The 15218-nt window shown below is 34.9% G+C and overlaps 1 non-coding gene across 1 annotated transcript; it reads right to left on the minus strand.

Moving 5' to 3' along the window:
* Positions 1-12199: 12199 nt before the first annotated feature.
* Positions 12200-12270, minus strand: TRNAE-CUC (transfer RNA glutamic acid (anticodon CUC)). The gene has a single exon. It is a non-coding gene; the product is annotated as a tRNA-Glu (tRNA).
* Positions 12271-15218: the final 2948 nt, after the last annotated feature.

The following is a 15218-nucleotide window of genomic DNA, read 5'->3' on the forward strand; positions in this document are numbered from 1 at the left end:
CATTCTTCTCGATAACTGCTGTCGACGCAATGAATTTCAATTTTTCTTCGTTTTAGTATACTAATCTGCGCAGCAGTATATACTGCAAAAAATGCCGAGACTACTGATGCTTCGAGCGCATAATCTCCATATAGTTTGATGACTCTTAAAATATAAAGATTAATATTGTATATTCTTATCAAGAAACATAACGCTATTATCCATAGAAATACTTCTACGAATGAAGTGTACAACTTGAATAATGCTGAAGAAAAATTATCTTTTTTTCCATCCTCCATGAATTGACAGGGATGCCAAAAATCAAGACCTAACACCTTTGATGAATTAAATATCGGAACCATCATGTTTCCGAGACAACGTTGTTTTTCTCGTATTGATGCCATTCTTTTTACTCGAGTAAAGCGAATTATATTAAGTCTACGGTCATTCGATCGTGCTTCCAGCCAACATTTTACTTTCAATAAACCAAATGGTATAATCTCTTTACAGTAAGTTGCTATGGTAAAATATTGCTTAAATGTAATGGAGTTTATATAACTTCTTAAGATCTATAAATCATTCCTGATTCTTCATGTACTATTACCAATTTCCTAAGTATCAGTCGATAAATGTAATGGAAATTGAAAACTATTTAACATTTCGAAGACTTTTAAATGAAACTATAAATTTTTAATATTTTTAAATCATCATTTCACATAGAAATGTATTTTATTTGAATAATTGAATATTGTTTTAAATGTATTAATAGCAAATTTTCATAAAAACAGAATTTATTATCTCTTTTCATCGATAAAGATTAAAATACTTCGCTCCATTCCAAGAAACAAAATCCAGTTTCTGTAGATAACTCACTTAGCAGGGACTTTGCGGATAAAAAAGCTACAGGTAATAAATGAGGGTTGTCACTTTGTATTAGAATGAAGGCAACATTTGGGCTTTTTCTGTGGAATGTCATTTCATTGTAAGATAAGATTTCGCTTAGACCAATCTCTTGGCAAGTTACAAAGTAGTGAAATCCTCGCGTCAGTAATCTCGGTATTAGTCTAACCACTAGATTTACAAATACCATGATTAGGCAATGTTGGTGAAACACCTAAGAAGTCATGCAAGTGCTTAACCAGAGATGTAACGAAAGCTTTCCATTTCCTTCGCCAGTTTTCAATACACGAGTCATGGCTACAGACCAATTGAGAAATAATGGTGAGAATAGAAAAAATCAATTAGAAACTTCACAACGTTCATTCAAATGTTGCATTTTTAATATTTTAATTAAACTTTTCTTTATTAAAAATAATTTTACAAAACGTTTTGTTCAAATCCACAAAATGAGACGTTTCAAAATACAATACAAAAATTACAAAGAGATAAAACTTCAAAATTTACTGGTTTTACGTTTAATACGCGTGTTTACATTTTATTCAATATTTTTTCAAATAAATGCAACAAAATCATTTTTATCCGTTTTTGATTTTCCATTTCCTTCACAGAAAATATCATTTAAAATTCTTATTATTGTGATATATAATAATATGATAATTTAAACTGGCTTAAAACGGAACTTTTGTAAGCAATCATTACACGAGAATGGCTTTTCTCCGGTGTGACGACAAAGATGTCCTATCAGATGATGTTTTCGTGTAAAACTTCGGTTGCAATGAAGACAGGTAAAGGGTTTCTCTCCGGTGTGAATCTTGATGTGCCGATTTAAATTGCCGGTACCGCAATATTACTGGTATATTTACGATTACAGTATTGGCAAGATAAGAGCCCTTCGCCGGTGTGAATCCTTTCATAAAATTTTAAATTATACTTCGAAGTGAATTCTTTCTTGCAGTTTGTATGCACTGTTTGTATGTCCGTAATTTGTAATTTTTACAGCTTATCGAACGTTCGATTTTGTGGTTGTGAAGAGAAAATATTTAGTAATGCATTTTTAAACTTCCATTTATTAAAAAATAGATTTATTTTAAAAAATTCACTGTTTGAATTAATGTTCATTTAATCTTTTCCATTTTCTTCTGTAGCTATGACTTGCATGTATTGAGAATTCTCACGGTTATCGAGAGTTTTCGTTGTGTCTTTGGTTAAATAATTTTATGACTTATTAATAAAAATGGATGACACCTTGCTCACAAAGAACTCGTCGATTGGTAGAAAGAGTATGATACATAAACGAAGTTGTATCCTAGTTTACTCAGAGACCACCTTTGTGCAACAGTGCTCCATGATGTACTATTATCTCCCATAATATTTGGAGCTCAGAGAGCCGCCAACAGAATGATCCAAGAACTCAGATAATACAGCACGAACATTACCCTGCTGACGTTGAGTATACTTAATTTGCAAGCGATACAGATTTTTCCTGCACCCAGCAGCGCAGTTTGCCCTGTTGAAAACAAAGAATTCTTTATCCGTGAAGCAAATTTACCCGGCAACAGAAAAGGCCCTGTCGCCACGATTTATGAACATATCTCAAAACTTTATGCTTGCATTCTAGGCTTCAATCCTTAATTAATTATAAACGATGTACTTATTTGGAATAATGTTACAACGAAAAAACATATATCATCCGTGATATGAACAGTCTCATTTTAAATGGGAAACAATTTATTACTTTTCATATTGTTTAGAAACTATCTAATTTTGTAATTAAATACATAGTTATTTTGACAATTATTCGTATATAGAACAACACATTGCTTCAAACCTAATTTAAAATTTCACATAAACTGCGACAGATTTTACAAATCAGAATCTTTTGTTCTTATTAATTCAAAATATCGGCTATTCATAAGATTTTCACAGTATTTTACTGTTTATAAGAAACATCTACAATAGAATTCAGTAATTGTAATCGCTTCCGCATCTGCTGATAAAACAACTGGTAACAATGCATCACTGAATAAACAACACAATTTCTCTAGTTTCTGAATATACTTATTCGATTATTATTAAAGGAATTATTCGTGGTTATCGAAAATGAATCCTTCCTCCCTAAGTAAATGATATACGTACTGAAGACGGTATATTTTTCTACTTTAATTTATTAAAAGAAATTCTAAATACAAACTATTCTCTGCTTCTATCGATAAAATCAATTGTTTTATTTCGAATGTAAAAATTAAAAAATCAAGAAAACAAAACTTACATATTTCTTGTTTTTACAATCAATAAAATCTAAACACTAGTATTAAATATTTTTTAAACAAATGCAACGAGTCAATCATCTTGATGAACTTTTGTTCTTCAAATTTTCATCCATAAAAATATCATTGTTTGACGTTATTATTATGATGTTTAATAACAGGATGATTAAGTTAGGTTAAAAACGGAACTTTTGTAACAAATAATTACACTAAAACGGCATTCTCTCCGGTGTGAAGACGAACATGATCCATTAGAGTATGTTTTTGTGTAAAACTTCGCTTGCAATAGCCACAAGAAAATGGCTTCTCCCCTGTGTGAGTTCGGAGATGTTCAATTAGAACATCCTTTCGTGTAAAACTTCGCTTGCAATGGTCACATGTGAAAGATCTCTCTCCGGTATGAATCTTGACGTAACGATTTAAATTTCTGACACATTTAAATTTACCATTACAAAATTTGCAAGACAACAGCCTTTTTTCAGTGTGAATTCTTTGATGATGTTTTAAATTGTACTTTGATGTGAATTCTTTGTTGCAACTGTCACATTGATATTTTTCATTCTTTTTCTTCTCAACGTTTAAACCTATAAAATACAATAAATAAAAATATTAAAATCAATGTCTAAGGACCAAAACTCTCTTCAGTTTATTCTCAATCAAATATCTAAATTTAAACCACACTATTTAAAAGTATTGTTAAAGTTTTGGATGCAGATAAAAAAAAAATCTTCTTTTCTCTGGTAATTTTCTTTGAATAAATCTAAAGGTTAAACCTACACGAAAGAAAACAGCACACCAGACACACTAACTATTCACACATATTACCCAAACACATTAACAATATCACAAATTAATGTAATTTATACATTTTTTCTGAAACCATATATATGGAGTGTATTTTTCAAAAACATATAATATATATTTGAAAAATAATTTTAAAATATCTTCGTTGATTTTTCTTTTTTTCTTCACTTGCACGAAAGATGTTTTCTTTGTTGATATATTTTTCTGATTTCCCAACACTGGCTTCAATTTTAGTGTTCGGTTAACAACAGAAGTTCAACACATCCATCGACTATTTTTGTGTTTTCCTGGAAACTATTCTTCATTTAGTAAACGGGGAATGTTTTTGATTGGTGGTTAGCGAATCCGGAAGCAACAAAAAGTCCCGAATGAAATCAGATACGAGAATGTCGTCACACATTATTTTCTAAGTTAAATTTAAATACAGTAGAGCATCGATTATCCGACTTAATTGGGGACTGGGGTTGGTCGGATAACTGAAAAGTCGGATAACCAAAAAGTATGAAAAAATACATTATTAGTATAGTGTATTAGGCCTAGTTTAAATACTAGCCTCCCTTTCATGGTCGAGCCAGTGCTGCCAGCTAAAACATGCAAAAATTTAACAATAATAATATTAAAGTAGCCAAGACATAACCAAATATTGTAGCGCCACATCACTAGCGGACATTTGAATTTGCCGACTAGAACGCGGTCGGTTAACCGATAAGTCGGTTAATCGGGGGTCGGATAATCGATGCTCTGCTGTATTTCAAAATAAAATTAGTAATTTTAGAAATTCTTTTTTCGACATGCGCCATTTCACGCCATAAAATACCAACGCTGGTTAAAACCTGAAAATGAAACGAATTGAAATTAATTTATTATATAAGTGTCTACTGGGACATATCGTATTAGTAGAACTTATTATAGTGGTGTCCGGGTTCTGCGAATTGAACATACTTATTCAGAAAAAACAATCTTCATTGTTCACTTGTTTCAGCTGTACACACTTTGTGTTTCGGACCACTTGGTCCCTCATTAGCAGGTTTACTGCTACCAGTTGCTAAAACAGGATTTTATAAAATTACAAAGTGTTATAATATTTTCCCGGCAATAATACGATTAAAATGAACCACTGTTTTTTTTTTTAGTGGATAATTACATCGAAATTTAAAAAGATCAACATAAAAATTGGTATTATATTTTCAAACAAAAAACCTTTATACAATAAACAGGTGAACAATGAATATTGTTTTTTCTGAATAAATTTCGTCCATTCGCAAAACCCGGACACCAGTATAATAAGTCCTACTAATAAGTTATCTCCCAGTAGACACATTACAAATTATATGATAAAGACACAAAGGCATATGAATAAATTCAAATAATTTTTCTTATCCAGCAACAATGAATTTATTTCAAACGTGTATATATATAAAGTAGTTTTATCTGAGATTTTTTTAAAAAAAAGAAAATCACATATAAATGTACGAGGGCGGTTTTTTCAAGCTCCGATGGTCCATTAAAAAAAGACAAGTGTAAATAACAAAAAAACATTAACAAAAGCTAGGTACGAACGGTTACTTTTTGACATAATCACCGTGAAGATTGAGACATTTGTTATATCTGTGGACGAGCTTTTCCATCCCCTTGTCATAGAATGCTGCCACCAGTGAATTGAGATGGCCTTAACAACGTTGTTTTGAAGATCGTCATTAGTTCATTAGTCTCAAACCTCTGCCCTGCTAGCCACGTTTTCAGTTCAGGAAAAAGGTGGAAGTCTTCACCACCTTTAAACACCTAGCGTGTAGCCCCCGTTTTAGCGCCGAGCGACATCCACCTCTTTCCTGAACAGGAAAAGTGGCTAGGAGGGCAGAGATTCGAGACTAATGACGATCTTAACTTTAGGACCCATCTCAACTCATTGGCGGCAATATTTTATGGCAAGGGAATGGAAAAGCTCTTCCACAGATATGATAAATTCCTCAATTTTCACAGGGATTATGTCGAAAAGTAACCGTGTACATTGTACCTAACTTTCGGTAATAAATTCATTTTGTTATTTACACTTGTCTTTTTTTAATGAACCATCGGAGCTTGAAAAAAACAGTCTACGTATTTTATGAAGAAACTTGACTACGGTGTTCCTATTTTACAGTTTTCATTGCAACACTAAAAGTTATAAAAACTCAACCGTTTCTTGAAAAGTGTTTTTAAAATTACCTTAGGAACAAAGTAGAAATCGACTTACTAATTTAATAAACTTCAGTCAAGAAAGACACAGAGAGAATACTACAATGCAAAACCGGAAAAATTCGATACATCACCAAATGTTACCTGAGAAGTCTTCTCTTCTGCTTCGTAAAAAATCCTCTTTCTGTTGTTTTTTTCTTTATGGTGAAATCGTCAAGGACGTTTTCTCCTTCAATCACGACTGTAAATCATGTTAAATTTAAAATAATCTACACCCAGACTATTGATTGTCGAAATAAAATGGCGACGATGAAAGGTCGAAGAAAAAAATAACCTACCTGTGTGGAGGGGAATTCCATCAGCTTCTACTCATTTCGTCTTACGGCTAAAAGGACAAAACACTTCAACCTCTGTAATCACAGATGCAAAGAATTGTGGATTATCAACAGATTAAAATAAAACTTCTGACGACTTTTTTCTGTAACTAAAACAGAACGGAAGTACGTCACTAGTAACGAGCGAAGATTTGTGCATTACACCTATTTATTGTGGTTTCCTCTTCTTTTTCGTAGTGACGAGGTACGAACAGATCCCAAGACGATGGCGCGAAAACGAAAACCAAGAAAACACCAAATGACACGTTTTCTTCGATTTGTTTGTAAAATATTTAGCTCATCAGAAAACAATTTTAAATATATTAAGAACTTACAATAAAAACATACTTTATCATTTCTCTAACCAAAAGCTGCACGAAATCCGGCATTTACAACGCTGGACTTCCATGCAACCCAACCGCCAATTTAAAAAAAAAAAAAAAAAAAAAAAAAAGTGGCGCCATCTAACATTTAGAATTCAAGTAATTCTAATTTCTTTATTTTTTCAGAATTTGTGGATATAAAATTTCTGAAAATAATCTTTCATTCATCTTCTTTTATCTGTTAATGTTGAAAAAATGAATTCTCTCGAAACCATTATAAATAATTATTTTGAACTCAAATAGTCACGAACCACCATCAAAATCGGTGGTAAAATGATCTGAGGACAATTCACATTTGAATCCCTTCTCCATTATAATGAATTATTAATTATGAATTATTCGATTCATTCTTTTCCATTCTTCAAACGGGAGGACCGCTTTCTTTGAAATTCAACAATAATATTCATAAGCGAAACATTGCATTTAGTTTAATACCGGGATGTGATGCAATGTGATTTGTGATATTTCTATCATTTTTGAAAAGGATAAACCTTTTATGCAGACATAACACACAGTCTAAAACGTTCTTCTACTTATAAAGATGAACTTGCATATTATGAATGAATTGTTGTAAAGAATGACTTACCGGTCATATGTAAGAAATATTCGTACGAAAACAAAACGACATACGTACGAAAACGCTTTTGCCCGTCACTACATTGGATTTATCAAGTCGAAACCTCAAATTAAACCGTCTAAAACTGAAATTTTATCCCGATCGGACTCGTCCCGGCACACAAGATTTAAAAGTTGCAGATCATGAAGGAGTTCGCAGACTCGTGGATTCAATCTCGTCAGTAGTGTATTGAAAGAAGAATTACAGAAAACTGTAAAACTCCGAGATCGATAGTTGCGAATAATGAAGACGGTAGAAATCTACGTCAAAATTATCACGGCCTGCACAAAATACCACAAACATACGAACGACGACGCTCCTTGTCCCATCCCCCTAAGAACAGTAGAACTACCCGAACAGAAGAACTATTGTCATCACGTAGACTGTCGTTTCGATTTCGATGAAATTAAAACCTACAAAAAACGTACGCGCTTTTAAATACATAAAGGCGTTACGATAATATCTACTTTGATTAAAATGAGAGGATACGAGAATGTTACTCGTAATCCTTTTGATCCGTCGGGTCGTTAGGACAAGACTTACTGTCATTGCCTAACCACTATATTCAGCACATTTTACTCCAAGTGACTTTTAGCTGTTCCCTATGCTGAAAATGGGTGTAAATTGAATGCATTTTGCGACCACGTAGAACATAAAATTGAATGCGACAACTGAACTCCCGAATATTCCAAAAGAAGTGTTCCGATGATGATTCCAACAATGGCAAAACGGCGATATTGATAGGGCAAGTATATACGTGCTAAAGGATAGTTAATAAGATAATAATAAGATAGTTAACTTTTTTGTTGGACAACTGTATATAATAAACAAATATATATTGCTTTTTATATGGTTATTGTGAATTCTAAAATCTAAAGAAAATGTGTTATGTTTCTTCTTGTGGGAGAGGGAGCAGTCCGGTAAAAAGAAAATGTCTAGGGCCCCAAAGTGGGTTAATGAGAACCCCGGATGAAATCCGGACGGATCGTAAAACTACGAGAATTTTTTGGGAGGTGGTGTGGCAATACGTCATATTAATGTATACATTAGATATAAGTTTAGTTTCAAGTGTTCTTTGTTTTTTTCTTTCGTTTTATCGAATTTTATATTAACATTCCTTCGTGTGGGTGGGGTAACCCTTTTCACGACCCACGTTAACAATGGGAAGTGAAGTCCCTGAGGCTACTAGAACGATAAGAAGGTTCATTCGGTGAAGGTAGACGTGCGAAAGTTACGCTCCTGCTCGTCGTCTAGAACGACAAAGGGAGACGAAGTTGGCCTACAGGAGAAAGGACCCCGATAACGTAAAGAGAGAGACAGACAACGTCCCCTGTATAAAGAGAATCTTCGAAGAAATCCGAAAAAGATCAGCGAGAAACGATTCAGAGTGGTTCCCCACCAGAAGAACGTCAATACGAAACAGAGAACCCGGGTATTCCTTATAACCTCCTCTATCATTCTAAAACTTCTTGCTATTCTTCCTTTCCTTTTTAGTTCATAATTTAGTGTAAGTTAGTCGTAAGATTACAAGTCCGTCTTTTATTCTTTGTCGCCAACGTGTTCTTTTGTTCTGTATTCACTCGATTTTTCACCCCAGTTTCGGATATTGTGTAACATTAAGAGTTGGAATCCGAAAGAATCCTGTATATTGCTAATCACGTGAAAAAATAAATTTTTGTGTACTGCCTCTCGTGGACTATTGTACACTCGCGTGACTATCACAGTGGCCAGTCCAGGAGACCGTGGCCTGACAAGGCTTATAATGAGCTTGCGAAAAATGACCTTCTTAGTGCCTGCAGGCGAGAATGATTTTTCTGTTATTCGGCTGACGAAAATTTAGTTGATAATTTATCAGATTAACTAAAAATTTATTTTAACGCATTAATATTTTACAAATCTGGTTAAAACAAACAGTGTAACACAATCTAGTGTAACTAATCAACAGATATTTTGATTTAAAAAAAATTACGAAAAGTTTTAGAAATTTTTCAAATTTTAATACAACGCAACAATAAATAGTATTGTTGAATTTTATTGTTCGAATTCCATTGTTGAGATCATACGATTCAGAAGTCGAAAGCTAATTGAGGTGAGATTTCCTTGCGTTTGCTAGCGGGATGTTTAATGTTTAGCGCAGTCACCTCAGGAGAAAGCGCCGAATATACCCAGCCAAACATCGCTGTTCAGATGTGTCCGTGACACACGCTTGCCTTCTGAATATCCCGCTAGCAATGCTACCTTTTCAGGGATTTTCGCTCGCGATTATTTACTGCCGTTGCGTTGTAGCGAGGTATTAAATGTCACCCAACTGGAGAGTAATGGAAGCGAGATTTCGGTGAATACATTTGCTAGCGGGATGTTTGATGTTTAGCGCAGTCACCTCAGGAGAAAGCGCCGAATATACCCAGCCAAACATCGCTGTTCAGATGTGTCCGTGACACACGCTTGCCTTCTGAATATCCCGCTAGCAATGCTACCTTTTCAGGGATTTTCGCTCGCGATTATTTACTGTCGTTGCGTTGTATCGAGGTATTAAATGTCACCCAAGTGGAGAGTAATGGAAGCGAGATATCGGAGGGTGCATTTGCAGTTTGTCGAACCGAGCGACATGTGTTTTAATTTTCTGCAAAACGATCTTGTTGAAATCAGTTCATTTCGGCAATTGAGTAGCATAAAAGGTTCGTGGAAATACAGTATAGACTCGTAAATCGGAACCCCGGTAATCGGCACGATTTTCAGTCGGGCTGTGTCGTGCTGAATCGAACGTTTTTGATACTAAATTTACTTCTAAAGTATAATTTTCATGTTTTTATATTCTTCAATATATTTATTTTGTTTGTATAAAATGCAGAAATAATTTTTAACGATACGATAGCCTCGATTATTATTATAAAAATTTTCGTTAGACTTAAAATCGACGAAAATTTATCACGAAGCGACACGCAACGGAGAAAAATTCAATACGAAGCGACACGCAACGGAGAAAAATTTGAACATCGGACAGGTTAATATATTTATTCGAACATAATGGGTAATCGGGACAAATCCCTAATCTGAACAACCCCAGTCCCCAATTGATTCCGATTTTCGGTTCACTACTGTACTTAGTTAAAGTGTATTGTTCGGTTATGTTTTCGTGGTTGCATGCATCGTAACGGAATCTCTATCTTGTCTCTAGAATATTCTTGAAGAATCGCCAGGCGATTCTTCGGCTCAGTCGATTATAGCTTCGTACTAATAACACGAAGGCCGTGGGTTCGACCGCACACGAGCCAATCGTTTTATTTTGCAGATTCCGAACGTTCACTACAGACTTCGTTTTTATTTTTGTTTGCTTTTCAACATAACGATAAATCTTTCATCAGTTGAACTGAAGAGTATTCATTTATACACGCACCAACGCAGTGCAGTCGCGGCCGGATGGCCGAGCGGTCAAGGTTAGCAGCCCGTCGCCCTGGGGGACCCGGGATCGAATCCGTACGGGTCGAAAAATCCCCAGGAATTTTTCGGGGGGTGGTCCGTTAGGATATGTCGGTCCCCGTCCCTCACCACCTGGCCGCCCCATTGTGGGCCTGGCCGAACCCATAATGGGCTTGCTATAAGAGGCCCTCTTAGTGCCCACTGGGCGGAAAGAGTTACAAAAAAAAAAAAAACGCAGTGCAGTCTTCAGAACAGGTGCTTTGGTCAACTTTCGCAGTAAACCAGAGTTTTGCTTCGTCCTAGCCGTTCGCACGTCAACGAGTCCTTTATTCATAACAGAAGCGGACATCGACGCAGCTCGGAGAGTTTCGTTGCGAACTCGAAACGGAAGTTACGAATATTTTTCGACGGACAGCATCAGATCGACTAGCGCAAAGTGAAGAGACGAATGAAGGAGAGTAGGAGTTAGATTGGAACGAGCCGAGAAGATTCCTGCTCGATAGATAACGTGTAATTAAAGCGGAGTTGTTGAAGGTAGTATGAACGATTTCCCACGTGGTCTAATGGCTAGGATACCTGGCTTTCACGCAGGCTGGCGTGGGAAATTGTTTCGCTCCTGCGTTTCTAAGTCGTCCATTTTTCGGGCGTTGTTTTTTCTTTTTCGAAGCAATCCTACAAACCTACGTTCGAGACCTGAAGTCTCGTGGAAATTTTCGCAGACGAATTTGCATGTTTGAGTGGGAGTAAAAAAGTAACAATAGGCAGTGCCAAGATGCAGAAAAACGAACAAAACCAACTACCAAAGTTGAAGACAAAGTCTGACCGAAAGAGACCGCCATTTATTTCTTGTGTTCTAGACATATAAATGGTGGTCCCTTTCGGGCAGACCTTGTTTTCAATTTTGGTAATAATAATCTTCATCGGACGAAAAAATTTATAAAAGAAACTCAAAATGTGTCGTTACCAGGGGGCAGGTTCCAAATCTACATTTTCCAGTGCTCGTTTCAGTAGATATGAAGCAGAAACACCCCATAGGATGGATGAAAAGCAAAACGTCTGTGTGCCACCAGTTCCTTTTTAGAAATTTTTTATTTTAATTGGATATTTGTGTTTTTTAACTTCTGGCGGCATGTAGCCTATAAAGAAAGGTCTGTCGCCATGAATGTGTATAGTCTGGAACACAAGAAATAAATCGTGGTGCCTTTCGGACAGAAAACTTTGTCTTCAATTTTGGTAATAATAATCTCCATCGGACAAAAACATTTACAGAACAAAAGCAAGTTCCCATGCCGGGAATCGAACCCGGGCACCTGGGTGAGAGCCAGGTATCCTCACCACTAGACTACATGGGAGCACATGTTCTTACCAACGTGTGCTCCCTCTACTTTACTGTTAAGCTACGTAATTATAATAGGACAAGCAAACAAGACGCTTATTGAGCTGCAATCAGAAAATTCCGCCTGTCTTTTACTTATCTCGAGAACGGAGTTAGATAGATGAAAGACGAGATCAGATATGGAAATTTAGGGGCATCAGGAAACCCCGATTGTGTACCAAGTATGTACAAACTTCCGATGCAAACCGGAAGTCACGTTATTTCAATTGAAAAATTTTCCCCTTAAAGCAGTTAGATAGATGACTCTATTGTTAAAGGTAAAGTATGACGTACGGGGCAAGCCACTACTGATTTGGTTTGGAGAGCATATACTGTATTTTAAATTAAATAAATGAATAATTGACATCCCGACATTGTGTCGATGTGACAATAAAAGAATTGCTCGTGGGATTTTTAGGTTGTTTATTACTTATAATATTACATGTATAATAAGTGTTATTAAGTTAGTAAAATCGACTGACATTGTGAACTTTTAATAAACTTCTATCCCATCAGTGCTTTGAGAAGACCTGATTTAAAGTGTATTTAGCGTGGAATGTGATGGGAAGAAGGACAAAAAGCGATATCCGAGGCGCGAATTGGGTACGAATATGCATAACTGATGCTGCGCAGGCGATTTGTCTTAGACAGCGGCCATACCACGCTGAAAATACTGGTTCTCGTCCGATCACCGGAGCGTCGGGCCCGCTCTAGTACTTGGGACGGGGACGACGTGCTGTATATAAATATACTTCCTTAATTAATATATAAAACATCGCTGTTTACATGTGATAAGTGCCGTCTATTCGATATTCTCTTCTTGCAATAAAGCAAGTGGAATTTTCAAAAGGGAAACAAAATGTACACTCAAGTACGGAAATAATACACGTCGAACTTAAATGTTCTTTATACATAATTTATCTAATAATATAGAATGTAATTTCATAGCATTTACAACGTTAAACCTTTTATAAGTGTTCATATTATGCACGAAATAATGTTAGGTTAGTGCAACAGTTGTAGAATATATATATAATTATGTTCAATCTGTACAACATTCCTAATTAATCTGTCATTGTGACTTCAAAAACACATATTCTATAATGATTCAGAACTGCATTTTTCAGCTCTTTCTTTTGCGACATAACTACAGTATATAAATTGTTTTAGCGTTGTTTTGCTCAAAAAAAATGATTAATTTTAAATTTACTTTTTCATTGTTTTACTGATTTCATTCATTTTTGTTTTATAAATTTGTCTGCTTTTTAAAAAATTTTCAAAATTTTAATTTTAAGCGAATTAACATTAATTGAATCGTTGGGTTATCTATTTTTTATAATAATAATATAAAAGTTATCAATAGTTTTTTTTATTAAAAACTCAAACAGCCGGGAAAGTTACGCAACTCTCGTTGCTGGATTTTTTAAATCTTAATTTTTTTGTACATGGCAAGGCTTAGAATAACCGAAATATCATTCTACACTTTGTTTTTGTTTTTATATTTATTAATATACAGTCAAACCTGTTTTTATGCGGGGGATAGGGACCGCATTAAAAAAAATCTCACGAAACTTCACGAATGGCTGTAAATAATAGTTTTCGCAACACAATTAAAAATTAATTTTTTTATGCGGTCAACAGGGACCGCATAAAAAAAGTCTCACATAGAAAATAACTCAAAACCGTACGAAATAGAATTTATTGACAACAGATGTCAGCACTTGACTGCATCGTCTGGTCTATCGTCTGTTTTACATATTTTTGTCCAGGTGGTGTTTTGTTGACTTAAAAAGTAAATTATTTCATTTTTCGCATATTCATGCAATAATATTACTATAATAAGTGCATTTATGCTATAATAAGTTTATTTAGCTATAATAAGTCAACGTGAGACATGACGAATCGCACGAGACTAGTCGCCAACTATACCGCACAAATTAAAAATTCGCATTAAAAAAATCGCACATAAAAAGAGCGCATAAAAACAGGTTTGACTGTACTTCCAGAGTTCAATTTAATATAAAAATTATGACACACAGCGACATCTAGTATCAAACACGTTTCGATGCAGAAATGAATATGTTCGGAGTCAACCAGACAGGTCAAATGAGGTCAACACAAAAATATTTTTTTCTTTTTTGCTCGTTTCGCCCTGTGGGTATTATTATTCAACGGCCATAAAAATTATATTTCTATTAATGACGTCTCCAAAGTTCAGCGAATTTTTCGCAGAAAGAATAACTTATCAGGAAACGCGTCCGTCGTTCGATGTGCCGTTCTGCGACGAAAACAAGCTTAAGCAATGGCGTCTTCGAACGGTGCTCACTCGGTAAGTATTCCTACAATTTTTTGTTTATAGCATAGTTTATATGGATTATTCCCCAAAAATTATACGTATTTTGGATATGTTGAGTCAAATTAGTCTAGAATCGGTTAATTTTATGGAAGAAAACCTTTCAAACAGCGGTAGCCCCTAAACTGCACACATGCCGGGCTGTGATTGGCTCATGTATTTAAGTGACTCATACAACACGAATTCATATAACACGTAACGTATCTACCGTGTTATAGGGGGGTCTACTGTAATCTATTAATAACTGATAGGTATTTTTCATTGCAGAAAACCAAAACTCTCTCTTTTTTTCATTTAAAATACTTTCAAAAACTCACCAGTGGCCAAGTGGATAAAACCATTGAATGGTCACAGGTTTGTTCACAGGTCTAAACACTTAAGGCCAGTTTCCCAGAGAAAGTCATCCTTTGAAGATCACCGGCATGTTGTGTTGCCATATCTCATCAAGCTAAACCTAGAATTCTTTCTTAATATCAGATTAATTTTCTAAACTGATGAAATTATATATATGCCATACCATTTTTTGATTACTTCTTGGCATTATATACATTCCAATATAGCAGCAAACTAAA

Source organism: Centruroides vittatus, unplaced genomic scaffold (assembly GCF_030686945.1).
Source record: "Centruroides vittatus isolate TY-2023 unplaced genomic scaffold, ASM3068694v2 contig_2886, whole genome shotgun sequence".
Lineage (NCBI taxonomy): Eukaryota > Metazoa > Arthropoda > Arachnida > Scorpiones > Buthidae > Centruroides > Centruroides vittatus.